The sequence below is a fragment of the Thalia democratica genome, chromosome 5 (genome assembly GCF_965202585.1).
Source record: "Thalia democratica chromosome 5, ktThaDemo2.hap1.1, whole genome shotgun sequence".
NCBI lineage: Eukaryota > Metazoa > Chordata > Thaliacea > Salpida > Salpidae > Thalia > Thalia democratica.
The window spans coordinates 67394051-67408801 of record NC_139169.1 but is presented as its reverse complement, the minus strand read 5'-3'; positions in this window follow the sequence as shown (position 1 = coordinate 67408801).

Genomic DNA, 14751 nt, shown 5'->3' with positions numbered 1-14751 from the left:
ATGTCCTTGACTTGTTATTTATATCTCAAATGAAAGCTTATAACTATAGGCATAAATTAAAGACATTTGAACTGCGTTTGTTGTATTATGACCTTATTATTACACTAAATATGCAAACTTTGTCTAAGAGTAAAAGATCTAGACTTATATATAATACAAAGTGCATGTAAATTTATTAAAATTAGTGTAATTTAATTCTTTAAATTTAAGAATTTTTATTTAATTATACAATAAATATTTATCTGTACTAATCTTTTTAGCTTGAAGTATGTTATTGTTTTTAAACTATTATTAGTTAAAGTTTATAAAGTATTGTACATCTAAATAAATTAAAACTTAATTTGTTAGTTTGTTTAAATGTTTTAATTCTCAAATTCTAAAGTTTTTATCAATTTTTTGAATTTTAAATTCGTAGCAGTTAATTGTTATTGTATTTACTTATATGAAATGCTCTCAATAATCATAATTTATAATAACGGAAAGTGATTTGCAATGTACTTTATATTTATCAACATGCAATTGAAATGACATTGCATCAGTAATATTCTTCTGCCTTGCTGACTTGACACAGTATATATTTTAAATCAAAAAACTAAAAGTAAAAAAGCAGAAGAATTTGCTTTTTATATTACAAAATAAAGTATAGTTTTACAGACAAAGTTTGCATATTTAGTGTAATAATAACGTCATAATACAACAAACGCAGTTCAAATGTCTTTAATTTATGCCTATAGTTATAAGCTTTCAATTAAGATATAAATAACAAGTCTAGGACATGTTTAAGAAATTTTATTATTGTTTAAGTCGAAAAATCGAAAAATAGGTGATTTAGAGGGGTGAAATCAGATTTTTGGGCAGCAGCTTTTTTTTTGAAAATTATATATTTTTTAGATTCTTTTTAACTAAGCAGAAACACATTCGAATCATATGTACTTATTTGAATTTTACAATATGACCAAAAAAAGTGTTGTACTACCTGCCCCTACATTTTACAGGCAAACTTTGGAGATTTAGGGTGATTATGACGTCACAATACATCAAAAGCACTTAATATGCCTTTAAATATTATGTCAATAAGTATAAGCTTTCGTTTAAGACATAAATTATAAATCTATGACATTTTTAAGTGATTTATTAACGTTTAAGTCAAAAAATCGAAAAGTATGTGATTTTTGGGGGTGAAACTTATTTTTTGGGCGGCAAACTTTTTTTTAATAAAAAAAAAATCAGATTCTTCCTAGTGAAGCAAAAACACATCCGAATCAAATTTAGTCATAAGTTAAGCAAACATCACCCTAGTACTCCCTACCCCTACTGTATACGTTTTAACATTTCAATATATTTATTTATTGAAATATTGATTTTGTAAACAAAACATTTTGTTGGGATAAAACTAGTTGTACTTTAAACAAATATTTAAAAGCTTAATTTTGTTAAATTAGTTTTTTCTTAAACTTTTTCTAAAATTTTTTTTGGTAGGTCTGAAAACTTTAGAATTTAGCATATTAAATTGCTTAGTATGTAAGGATTAAATGTAATCTTTCATGCTGTATATTACAAAAAATATTAACACATTTTTATACAAATATTACCATTCAAAAAATATTGACATTGAAATAAGTTTTAAGTAACTTTATAACGTTTAATTGAAATAGGGCTTGAAAACTTTAAAATTAAAGATTAATTTTCACTACACGTTTTTAAAGTTATTAATTTTTTATACTTACTTGTAATTTGTTGTTTTGATTACTCATTGTTGTCACATTAGTCACTAAATTTTTAACCTACTCATTTTAAACTTCCGCATACGTGACTGTTGACTTGAGTTCAACTTTAAAGTAACATAAGTATATTACATGAGTTTTAATAGAAACGTTTTGTACTTAAAATCTTTCACACTTTAATTTTTATTATTGTTTCTTAAAGTGTTTTTCAAAAATAGTACTTACCTTTTTTCAGAATACAGTAATAAATTTATACTGAGTTTTGTATTTATAAATAATTACTTTCTGTTCTTGCATGGGTACACTCAGCTTTTTAGGCCATAGGGGGGGGTGAAATCACTTTTTTTACAACCAAATCCTTATTTGTATTAATAAGCTATAGATTTCTTTTTAACATTTTTGAATAATCAAATTATTTTTGAGATGTAGCTGTTAAGAACCAGAGAATACAATAGGTTACATATGAAAAGAGAAAACTCAAATTTTGAACAAATAGATCACTAAAATATATCTTTTCCTATATTTCATTAGATATATACCTTAAATTTTAGGAAAATTTTTTTAACTCTTAAAAATTCTTAGTAAAAAATTTAGAAAAAATTGAATAATAAATAATATTTGAAATCTTAATTGAAAATCTTATACTTTTTATAGAAATATTTTTTTATGAAAAAAGCTTACTTGAAATATGAATTATCTTCTACAAAAGATTCTCTAAACTTTTATTAAGATTAACTTGAGAAAATTTTAGTATGATTGCTCAAAAGTTCTTGGAGAAAAAAAGAATCTAGAGGAAAAGTCTAATTTTCTCTTTTTAGTTTGCACCTCTAAGTGCAAACAAATTAAGCTTTCCAACCTTGATAACTTGCTCCTCAAAACTACTTAAAAAAAGTTTAAGTTGTAGAAGCAATCAGTAGCTCATTTGCTAATCATAAAAATAAGACTAAAAATTATTTTTCCCTCTCCCTGTCCTAGGCCTTAAAATATTTAAGTTCTTATTTGAAAGCATTGGCTATTATTTGAAAGCTGAAAGTGTATACTATAAGATAATTTTCACAGAAAGAAGAAAAACTATTAACTTTTGAAATAGATTTAACTAGTTTTGTTAAAAAAAACAGATACAACCTAATGGATTTAAACATTTTTAAGGCAAATTTCTTGGAAGTTTGAAAAATTTACTAAAAATCTATCTCCCCCTCCATTTTTATCAATTTAATTCAAATTGTCAGGAAATGCCTTTTTTTTAATATCACCAAAAACTTGTTGGAAGCGGATTAAAAAAAACTGCTTTAGGAAAATTGTAAGTAAAATTAAAAAAAAGTCAATTATAAAGTAAACTTCTTATCTAAAATCAGCATCCTACAAGTTGTTTTAATTTGTTAAAGAATAAACTAAAAACGTTTTAATACAATTTCACAAAAAATGAAGCAGAATATTGAGTTTTAGTGAAGTAGTCTATGCTTGCCCTTTTAGTTTCCGCATCTCATAGAGAACCTATTTAACCCTCTAACTTTAACAGCTTATATCTCAAAGTTTACTTTGACTTTTAAGAAGAGGTAAAAAGTAACTGGTAGAATAAATAATTATGTAAAATACAGGCAAAGTTTTAAAAATGTATTTTATTCCCTTGACAGTTTTTTAAAATATATCATTTATTATAGGTATCCAAAGAGTAACAAATTTATAAATGATGCATAATAAAAATTTTTTAATATCCAAAGAGCTGAGTGTTACAATATGAAAGAAATAATAATCAGAAATAGTAAATGCCTTTTTATATAAATTTAAGTTTTACGTGCCAATGAAATTCATTTAAAGTTTTACCTAAAACTATGTTTTTAAAATTCATGAACTCTATGTTAAAATATATATTTGTCTAATAAATATTTTACCATTGTAACCTTTATTTAATTCTGTAGAAATTTTGAGGTAAAAATTCAGAATTTCTAGATATCTTTTTCTACCATTTAAGTATTTGGGGACACAGATATATAGAAAAATTATTTCAAAAATTTATAATATTTGCTTTCTAAATAATCTTTAAACTCAGTTTTTATATTTACTTTAAAAATAATTGAGATGCAGTAATTTTTTCAAAAAGTTACATAGAGTAACCTATGAAGCACAATTTTTTAATTGTTCCTATAAACAAAAAGTTTTACTATATAATACTTAATTTTTCTTTCTGAGCTTAAGATCTCAAAATTTAGGAGAAAACTATTTTAGTGTCGAGAAAAATATTGAAACGAAAAATTTAAATTATATTATAAATAATATTGTTGTTAAGACAACCATTGTTGCAACACATTTATGATTTTTAGGATAAATTCAAGACAGGTTTAAATTTTTTTAAATTCTAAAATGATGCAGGATAACTTAGGCTGACTTGATTTGTTTTTACTCAGGTTGGCTTAGGGTGACAGTTAAGTTTAGAAAACAGAAGATATTTTTATCATTTCTATTAATCTCAGGCAATTTTTAAATGAAATTCAGTTTTGAGTTTTAGTTTTGTCTTAAGTATGGATTTTAAAATTTAATAGAATAAATATAAGTCAAAATTACTTTTTACTAATCATTTTATTTTTTAACTTTATTAGACTTCTAAATATTTAACTATCTTACTGTTTTTACATAAGAAGTTAAATCAATTTTAAAGTATTTTTTTAACAATTCAACAACTAATTTTCATATAGATTATAGTGTACATACATAAAAGTTTTAATTTTTATGAGCAGTCCTAATTATAGAAATCTTATGTATTTCAATATAAATTTTTAAATTATTTTTTATTAAATTGTTAAAAAATAACATAGTAAATCAAATATAAAAATATAAAATAATTTTAAGTAATATATTCAGGGTTGCCACAAGGTCAGGAAAGTCAGGAAAAAACAGAAGTTTTTGAAAAAAAAGTCAGGAAGTTTGACAAAATTTGTAAAAATGTCAGATTTTATCTGTTAAAATTTAAATAATACCTTCTTTTTCAAAGCCTTCAAAGGGTTAAAAATTAATAAAAATTCTCTAAAGTCAGACTGAAATTGCAAAATTTTCCTATAAATTTATTTATTTTTCAATACCTTCATCTGGTAAAAATTAGTAAAATATCTTTTATAAAACCGCAAATTTTTATGTATTAATGTATTGAACACATACCATACTTGAACAAACAGTTTTTGTATGCTTTTTAGTATTGATTATCGGTGGCAAGGACACTTCAATAATCGGTAGTTACTTAATACACATACATTTATCGTACACAACTTAAGAATCAAAGTGTTTTTTGTTTAAGTAAATGATTAAGTTCTTAACAATTTTGCACTAAGTATAGTGTTTTATGTAACAAGTTTGTGTGTATTATTACCTTATTATAATTATTTAAAAGTTGTTTAGAATTATAAATAAGTTGTAAGAGAGGTATATGCGTTGGTTAATTTACTTGTTTGTAGTTTTTTGTAAAATAACTAAGTTTTTTAAACAAAATTAAAGTAAATTTTATTCTAAATGATGAGAGGAAATACAAGTTTGAAATGCTATATCAGGCCAAACCAATTAAAAAAAAAAAAAACAAAACATAATTTTTTTTTAGTTTAGTTTTTTGAAAGTTTTAAAATTTCAGTTTATGTCATTTTATACTTAAAACCTTCTGAGATAAAAAAAAAATTGAGATTACTTCTCTTTTTTTTTTGAGTAAATTTTGTTTAGGTGTGAATTTATTTCTAAATATAAATTTAGTTATTAAAGGCAAAATCAGTCAGTATCTGTAAAAACAAATGCTTATTAAAATCTTTTTTTGAACCTCTGAAAGAATTTTAAGAATCTTTATTATTATGTTTTAAGTAGATTATATACGTGGTAATTATGAAAACTCATAAAAAACAAACAATTTATATCAACAACTTAGCTGTTTGTTTAAATTTGTTTACATCAGCTATGTTTTTCAGAGCTTAGTTGGTTGAACTTTTTTAATTTCTAATTAGGAAGCTTTATACGAAATACTTTTTAAATTAAAACTCTTAGCAGTTTATTCATATATTTTATTTCGTGTCTATTCAAAGTTATTAAAGATACTCACAAGGCTAAAACATAGCTTTAAGATAGATAAAAATTTCTATCGTATATGCTTGATGTATGTAACCAAGCCCAAAAATTTTAATAAAGATAACAATTCATTGAAGTAGAAATTACAATGACCAATTAAAAATATTCAATTTGTTTTTGGGTAGGCGATTGATAGATGTTGAAAAATAAATTTGTTAAGTTTTTATTTTGTTAATTTACTAATGAAGACCCCACGATTCCCTGAATGACTTCTACAACGAGTTTTCCCTACTTTGAAAAAATATCTGGTTAAACTAACAAAATTTCGCGCATGTACTCTGTTGAATGCTTTATATAATTTAAAGTGTTTGATTACGTACTATAGAATAAGTTTAAGTTAATAATTTAATTAAGAAAAGTCAGGAAATTTTCTCAGCTTTATCTAAGGAAACCATGTATATTGCAGTTTTTTATAATTAACTGTTTAATGTAAAATTTGTCAAAGTTTTACTCAGGGTTTCTAGTTACTCAGTCAGACTAGTTTTGAGTTTAGTGAATCTCATCTTAAAGAAGATTTTATTTTGCATTTCAAGGCTTGTTTTTATTTGAATAAAAATTTGTTGAATTAAAAAGATCATTTTAAACATTTTATTTATATTTTCTAGGTTTCACTTATGATATTTTATTTATTTGCTACTTAAAACATTGTATATATAGTACATAAGGCAAAGCTTTTCAGTTGTGTTTTATCTATACCACTTACAAAAATTTGAAGTTTCAATCAATAATTTTAATAACTTAAATTCCTGTTAATTTTGATTGACTGAATCTATTTCTAACTCTAGTAATACAAACCAGTGTCAACGTGTGATTATAAGTGTTGCAGAAGATAGTTGCCATTATTGTATGAGCAACAATTTGCAACAACTGAGTTTGTTCCAAAGCTTAATAATAATACCATCGAATATTTATCTGTTATAAACCATAATTATTTTAAGATAAATATGTTAAAAATTAATCCTTGACATTCTTAGTGTGAAAAACAAATAGTTAGTCAAGTTTCAAGATTTTACTGAACAATGAAAACCCTAGCGGATAGCATCATAAATATATAGATGTTTTTTACATAACAAATAGTATCACTTTTAGTTGTTTTAAAGTTAAACTCCGCATCTCTTATGACATCGTAAAGCAAAACCGCTCGTGATAACCGTGCCCAATAAACTAATTTCAACTATAGCCTATGATCATAATGTTATGCAAAATTCAGTTTTAGACTAATTAGATCTTTAAATTACTTTTAATAATATTAGTTTTAGTAATATAAATTTATATTTATTTATTTTAAAAAGTTTATAGTAGACATAACAACTAGTAAATATTTAATTAAATTGTATTTTTTGTATAATTATACTATTTCTTTACACAAATCTGTTAAAACAGTAGAACAAAGTACAAATGTAAAAACTTAAATTGTAACAATAGAAGATAGTTTAGTGTTTGTAAAATTAGTTTAGATATATTTTTTTTAATCTAGAAGTTTTAGTGTTATAATATTGTTTTGTTGTTTAACTTTTTTAAAAAATGTACTATTACTTTCAACTTAGTTGTAGCTAGTTGTTAAGTCAAATTTAAAAATTAGAAAAAAAAAATTAAATAAAAATAAACCTTGTTTAACAAAAGCTTGTCATTATATTTAGTATATAACTTCGAAAGAAATTATCTGTATGTCATCAGATTTATATTCTAAAAAGATTCTTCTTGATAGTTAACATTTTTGTATAGTTTAAAATGTTAAATTGAAAATTATGTTAAAGTTTAGTTGTAAATATTTTGAAAAATGAAAAAACATCTAATCTAGTTGTTCTTATGCTTTAATGTTTTTTTACAGTGATAAATAGTAATTATAATCAGTGCTAATGTGTTAGGTTAAATATCGATAATATTAAAAGTTAACATATGGTCATTACTCATTAGTATTATTATAAAACTTTTTGAAATTTGTTCATTCTCCAAACTTTATTTTGTGTTTTAAGTATGAAAGTTTTTTAGTTGGTTGTAGTTCTGAGTTTGCATTAAAAGTAAAAAAATTATTGCTTTAGTTGATCTTTTTTTAAATGTGGTTACAAATAAAGCTTTATAAAAAAACTTAAGCATGCAATACACTAACAGTATAGACAAAATTAGAGTTTAAAAAGTAGTTTTTTCGTGGGTACAGTTTAAAAAAGGTTCGTATCGTTTTTCTTAACTGTCTCTTTTTCAAGTCTTGACAATCACAGTTTTAAAACGATGTTGAAATACTGTGTAAAGTTTTGTGTCTACATTATGATGAATCGTTTTTGAGTGTAGTTAAAGTTTGTGCTGTTATGTTTATGATTACAAATACATTTCAAAAGATTTTCTTTCATTTTCCTTATAAGTTTTGAACTTACTGTTGTGGTTATATCGTTTTCGTGAAAGTGTATCTTATTATTCTGATATAGTTTTTTGATACGTTTTCTGACAGATTGTTGCTTCATTAATGACTTTTTTTACCACAAGTTTGTCTTATAAGTACACGAACATTGTAACACATGCTTTTCTTATTTTTAATAATTATGATTGAAAAAATTTAAATCAAAATATGTAAAAACATCTCAAAAGTTTCAAACTAAAATGTTATATAGTTTAATTTGTTACCTATTTGTTTTTTATTATAGTTATGATAGATTAATTTTTAGTAGGAAGCGTAATTTTAAACTATTTCCAAAAAAAATTAAACTATATTTTTCTAAATATAAATTTAGTTTAACAAAAACAATTATAAGAAAACAAAGGTAGGCTGAAGTTTCGCAGATATTCAAATTCAGATATTTGCATTTTTGAACAGATATTCGCTTTAAACAAGTTTTCGTAAAAAATTAATGGAGCTTACAATTCTTATTTAATTTAGACAAAAATCATCTTAAACGATTTTTCTTGCTTTGTAGATATTACATTTTTGGTTAAGATTGAATAGAATTATCCGAAAAAAAATTTTCGACCTCAAAGTTTAACTAATATTTTTCTTGTTTATTCTATATAAAACAACTAAGTTTCGTAAAAAACTAATGGGAAGGCTGAAGTTTCGCAGATATTCAAAAACAGATATTCGCATATTTGAACAGATATTCGCTATAAACAAGTTTTCGTAAAAAAATAATGGAGCTTACAATTCTTAATCAAAATAGACAAAAAAAAAACAACTTAAACGATTCGTCTTTATTTGTAGATATAAGTAAAATAGAAAATGCTCAAACTTCAGTTTAATTTCAATACTTTAACAAATTCAATGCAGAAGTGTTTCCAACAATTCCTAATGAAAATATAAAGTTTAGCAATAAAGAGAACAAATCGGATAATAAAAGAGTAGAAACTGGAATTTATATTTTAGCAGCTGAAGTTTTGTAACAGTTAAAAAAGTGTTTGAGCAAAAAAAAACAAACTAAAATAATAATAATAAATATTATGCAATTTAATTAACAGATGAAAGTAGCAAAAGGAAAAAGATCACGAAGTATATCGTTAAGATTTAAAGACTCTTATTTTATTGATTAAAATAGATAATTCTTTAAAATTTTTTTAACATTTATTATTTCGTTGCATATAGATAAAAACGTCATAAATAAAATGACGAATTGTTTAGTATGTTTTTTATTTAAAACGGATAAGAATTGTAAGCAAAAAATACTTAGTTGTTTAAGAAACGAAAAAAAAAACAAATTTTAGAAATAGAAAGAATGTTTTTATGTATTCTAAACCAAAGATGTAATATCTACAAAGCAAGACGAATCGTTTAAGATGTTTTTTGTCTAAGTATAATAAGAATTGTAAGCCTCATTAATTTTTTACGAAACTTAGTTGTTTTATATAGAACAAACAAGAAAAAAAGTTAGTTGAACTTTGAGGTCAAACAATATATTTTTCTTGATGATTTTATTCAATCTAAACCAAAAATGTAATATCTACAAAGCAAGACAAATCGTTTTAGATGTTTTTTGTCTAAGTATAATAAGAATTGTAAGCTTCATTAATTTTTTACGAAACTTAGTTGGTTTATATAGAATAAACAAGAAAAATTTTAGTTGAACTTTGAGGTCAAAAATGTATTTTTCTCCATGTTTTTATTTATTCTAAACCGAAGATATAATATCTACAAAGCAAGACGAATCGTTTAAGATGTTTTTTGTCTAATTATAATAAGAACTGTGAGCTCCATTAATTTTTTACAAAACTTAGTTGTTTTATATAGAATAAACAAGTATAATATTAGTTGAAATTTGATGTCACAAAAGGTATATTTTTTGATGATTTTATTCAATCTAAACCAAAGATGTAATATCTAAAAGACAAGACAAATCGTTTAAGATGTTTTTTGTCTAATTATAATAAGAACTGTAAGCTCCATTAACTTTTTACGAAAATTAGTTGTTTTATATAGAAAAAACAAAAAAAATATTAGTTGAACTATGAGGTCAAAATGATATTTTTTTTTTGATAAATTTATTCAATATTAACTAAAAATGTAATGTCTACAAAGCAAGAAAAATCGTTTAAGATGTTTTTTGTCTAAATTGAATAAGAATTGTAAGCTCCATTAATTTTTTACGAAAACTTGTTTGTAGCGAATATTTGTTCAAAAATGCGAATATCTTAATAGAATAATTGTCTAGTAATTTTAAGCTAGAATAAGTTTTAGTTTGGCTGTTTTGCTGTAATTTGCTGTTTTTTTAGGTTTTGTTATATTTTTAGAACAAAAATTCAAAACATTTTTTCTACTACTAATTCATTGTAAAAAGTTAAACAAAGTTGTAAAGTAAAAACTTGATATTAAAAAAAATAGTTGAACAACTAATTCAAAGTACAAAATTAAACTTAACGCAAAAAAAAACACTTATTTACAGTAATTAAACTATACTTAAAAAAATATAATATTTTAAAAAATACACAATTTTGAATAAAAGGGGTTAGAAACTTGTTTAACGTTAAATATGAGTAAACGGTAATGTGGAACGATACTTCTGACGTAAGCATTATGACGTAATATTCATTTATGACATAAAAGTTTGTTCGGTTCGAGTGGGCCTTCAAAAAAATAAAAATAAATAACTTAAAAATGGTAGAACCATTAAGTTATCCTAGAAATAGCAAAAATGTAAAAAAGTAATCAAAAAACCAATTACAATAAAGCGTTTACAGAGTTAAATTTGATATTAAAAAATATTAATTAAACCTATTTTTGACAAAAAAAAAACTAAATTTAATTTCTTGAATCCTATACAATTTCATGTAGAAATAATAGAATTGTCCATTAAGTTAAGTTTAAATATAAATCATTTAAACTATTCTTAGATTGTATTTAAAAAAAGTTTCAACTTAAGATTATTTTACTTAAAAATTGTAAAACTGTTAATTTTCATAAAATTTTGAGTTTAATTATATATTTAAAAAAATAAAAACATTGTTATGTGATAACAAACTACAAGATTTATTAAAAAAGTTTTTAGTTTAGATATTATGATAATATCTAGTTTTTGTCATATATTATATTTTACAAAAACTAATAAAGTAAGACTAGAAGATTAAACAATTTGAAGTTTTATTGCTTTTTGATTGAATTAATTTAATAATCAGCTGGCGAGGTTTGTTTAAAATACTTATCAATAAAGAAACATCTTAGACAATAAAATGTACAGTAAAAAGGTGTCAAGGTAACTAGATACGTATAAAAAAAAAACTATTTGTTCATGATTGTCATCTTTCATATTGTCTTATATTTAGCTTGAGAATAGAGATAAATTACACGTAAATTGACAAATCTAAAACAAAGTGCAAACACTATAAGTTTTAGATATGTTTAGCTTTATTTTCACGATTGTACTTTAAAAACACACTAACTTGCATATCCTAGGTTTCCTTTCGAATCGCAAGCGTCTTTATACTTTTTTAGACTGACTGGTGCTACACTTGCTTATGACCAACTTACTGTTGACTGAAATTTTTTTTTGCAACAAACTGCTCTAAATTGTTACTAGTAACTGCGCTTGGTGAGTACAACGTGAATATGAATTCAACAATGAAATAGTGCATGAGTTTGTTCCGGTTTTATTGTTGCTGTGTTAAAAAAAAGAATAAGAATGTCATAAATAGATTTTGGTAGCTTTCTTTTTATGGGGTCAAATCTATTAGTGCTTTTAGCAAGGTGTTATAGACTCGAAAATAAGTTCTACAGCTAAACTTTTGAAGACTGTTGGTTTAGTCTATGTCTAGGCTAATTAATGTTGCGTTTGCTGAAAACAAATTCTCACTGTGTGGCAAAACTTTTTAAACGCACTTGTTACTGGAAACTACGCTTTCCGAGTGTAAATGTCGGTCAAGTAAGAATGCCTGTTTAGTTTTTGGTATAATTTGTACTTTTACAGAAGGTGTAGACACCACATGATTGACTTAATGCTATTTCTTTGCGCATTTAGTAGGTTCTAACTTTTTCGTGTCATAGTTAAAATAAATACAGCCAAAGATAGCTAAATTTGTGCGTAGCTAAAGGGGGTAAATATTTGTTGCAAGTTTAAGGGGATAAAACTTAGTTGAAAATTTATAAATTAAAAATTTGTTGCAAGTTTAAAGGTAAACATTGTTGCAAGTTTAAGGGTAAAACGTTGTTGCAAGTTTAAGAGTAAAACGTTGTTGCAAGTCTAAGGGTAAAACTTTGTTACAGTTAGTTTAACAAAAATCAACGAATTTTCATTTTAAAGCTGCATTCGATGATATGCTTGAGAAAAATTATTTAATTTTTTACATCTTGTTAATTTAATCAGATTAGCTCGTTAAAACAATTTAAAGAAAAACATTTCAATTTAATTTTATAAAGTCAATTTAATACACGTAACCTTTTTTAGTTAAAAGTTTAATTTAATTTTTTTTTATATAAAATATTATAAAATATTGAAAAAATAGTTTTATAATCTGTTTAAGTGATGATTCTAAATACATTTTACTATTTAATATACAACTTATAGCTGAAAAACATGGTAACGGGTTTAAATTGCACAAAGATAAGATTGCGCGAGGTTTGTAACTGCACGAGAACAAAATTGCACAAAAGCACAAAATTGCACGAAGCCAAATTTGCACAAGGGCACAAAATTGCACGAGGGAGCATAACTCCATGAAGACGATTTTGCAAGTCTTTTTTGTTCGACTTTTTTATACATAAGTTTATTGTTATTATCAAGTTTATCGTTTTTATATAAAATATTATTTATATTTGCGGTTAAAGCATTTTTTTTTAAATTAATTATTTATTTTTTCAGTGATATTTACTGTTTTTTTGTTATAAATTATTTTTTTTATAACAGTTATTGTAGTTGTTTGCTTGTAGACTAATTTTGTAGTACTCAATTCGTTTTCATACCTTTTGTTGTTTATAATTCTTTAATTAGAAACATTTATACAGTTATATCATTTTGTGTCATCAACTCCACACTCGATCAATTCTCATCCAACTTTATTTTTCGTTTTTCATTAATTTAATTTTCTACTAATTTTTGTTTACTTTCTTCTTAACCTAAACCCTTACCTTTAGTCGATTATTGGTTTCCAGATTTGATTAAATGGGGATTTTGCTGAACAGCTTAATTGAATATTACAATTGCAGTTTTTGTCCCTGATAATGTAGTTATGATAGTTATAAGTTATAACTTATAAACTAAAGTAGGGAATTAACGTGTAATCTACAAAAAGACTCTTTTTTATTGGCTCTTGAACAAATTCAAATAAAATTTTAATACTCTGTTTACAAAGATTAAGGTTTGATATTATTAAATACAGAAAGAGCTATGTGTTGATTTTTTTTTTAATCTTTAAAATATTTGTTTTTGTTAATTAAGTCATATGTTTGAGTTTTAGTTACTTAAATTTTCTACATGACTTATAAAATTGTAAAATATTTTGTTAGTCTTGATTATCAATATACTAACCCTCTAGTAAAAAACAATGTTTAATAAAGCATTGACACAACATTTCGCATAACTTTAAAAAAAAAACATTTTATTATTATGTATGTAATACTTAAAAAATCTTTTTTATCAGTATTATAAGTAGCAATTTTTCTCTTATGCCTGAAATTTTAGTTTTCTTTATATCACTTTATTTTATATTGTAGTCTGCTAAAATAACTTCATATCCTTTTTTCAAGTGCTTAGTTTACAACTTTAAAAAACATGTTTTTTAAACAACTTAATTCCTTATTAAAAAAGTTTTGAAAGTTATTACCTATATTAGTGTTTCTTACTTAATTTAGCTTAGATAGATAAATAATTCATTTAATTTCCCATAATAATAATAATTAAGTGATAAAATAAGTGATTTTAATTTATGTTCTCTAAATTATTTGAAAACTATTTCAAAGCAACAAAAAAGTTTTAGTATCACATAAAAAAATATAGGTTTCATTTCAAATCGTACTAGATTGATTACATCATTATTTTTTGTAATTACGTATGTTGTCAATACAAATTAGTAAACTATTTCAACTTATAACTTATGAAGAAACATTTAATATTACAAGATTATTTTTTTTAACACTTGATTTCTGTCATTTTTATAACAAGCTTTTTATGACTTCGAAAAAACTTGAGATAGGTTGATATACATCAAAATATCAAAGTTTTTTATATGGATTTATCCGAAGAACTTAAAAATACAGTGGTCATTTTAAACAAAATTTTTCAAAGAAAAAATAAAAAACGTCTTAGACTTTTTTTTGATTTTAAATTAAAGTTCCTAAATATAGTTAAAGTCTTAAGTTAGGGTCATATACCCCCCTGTTGTATCTTTTGGACTCATAATCTCTTTATTACTTTTGGAAAGCTCTTGTCAACTTCAAGCTTTCTGTAGTACCAGGTACAGATGTTATATACAACTCTTAAATAAGCCTCGTTAATTTTATTTTTTTAATCTTTATCATCAT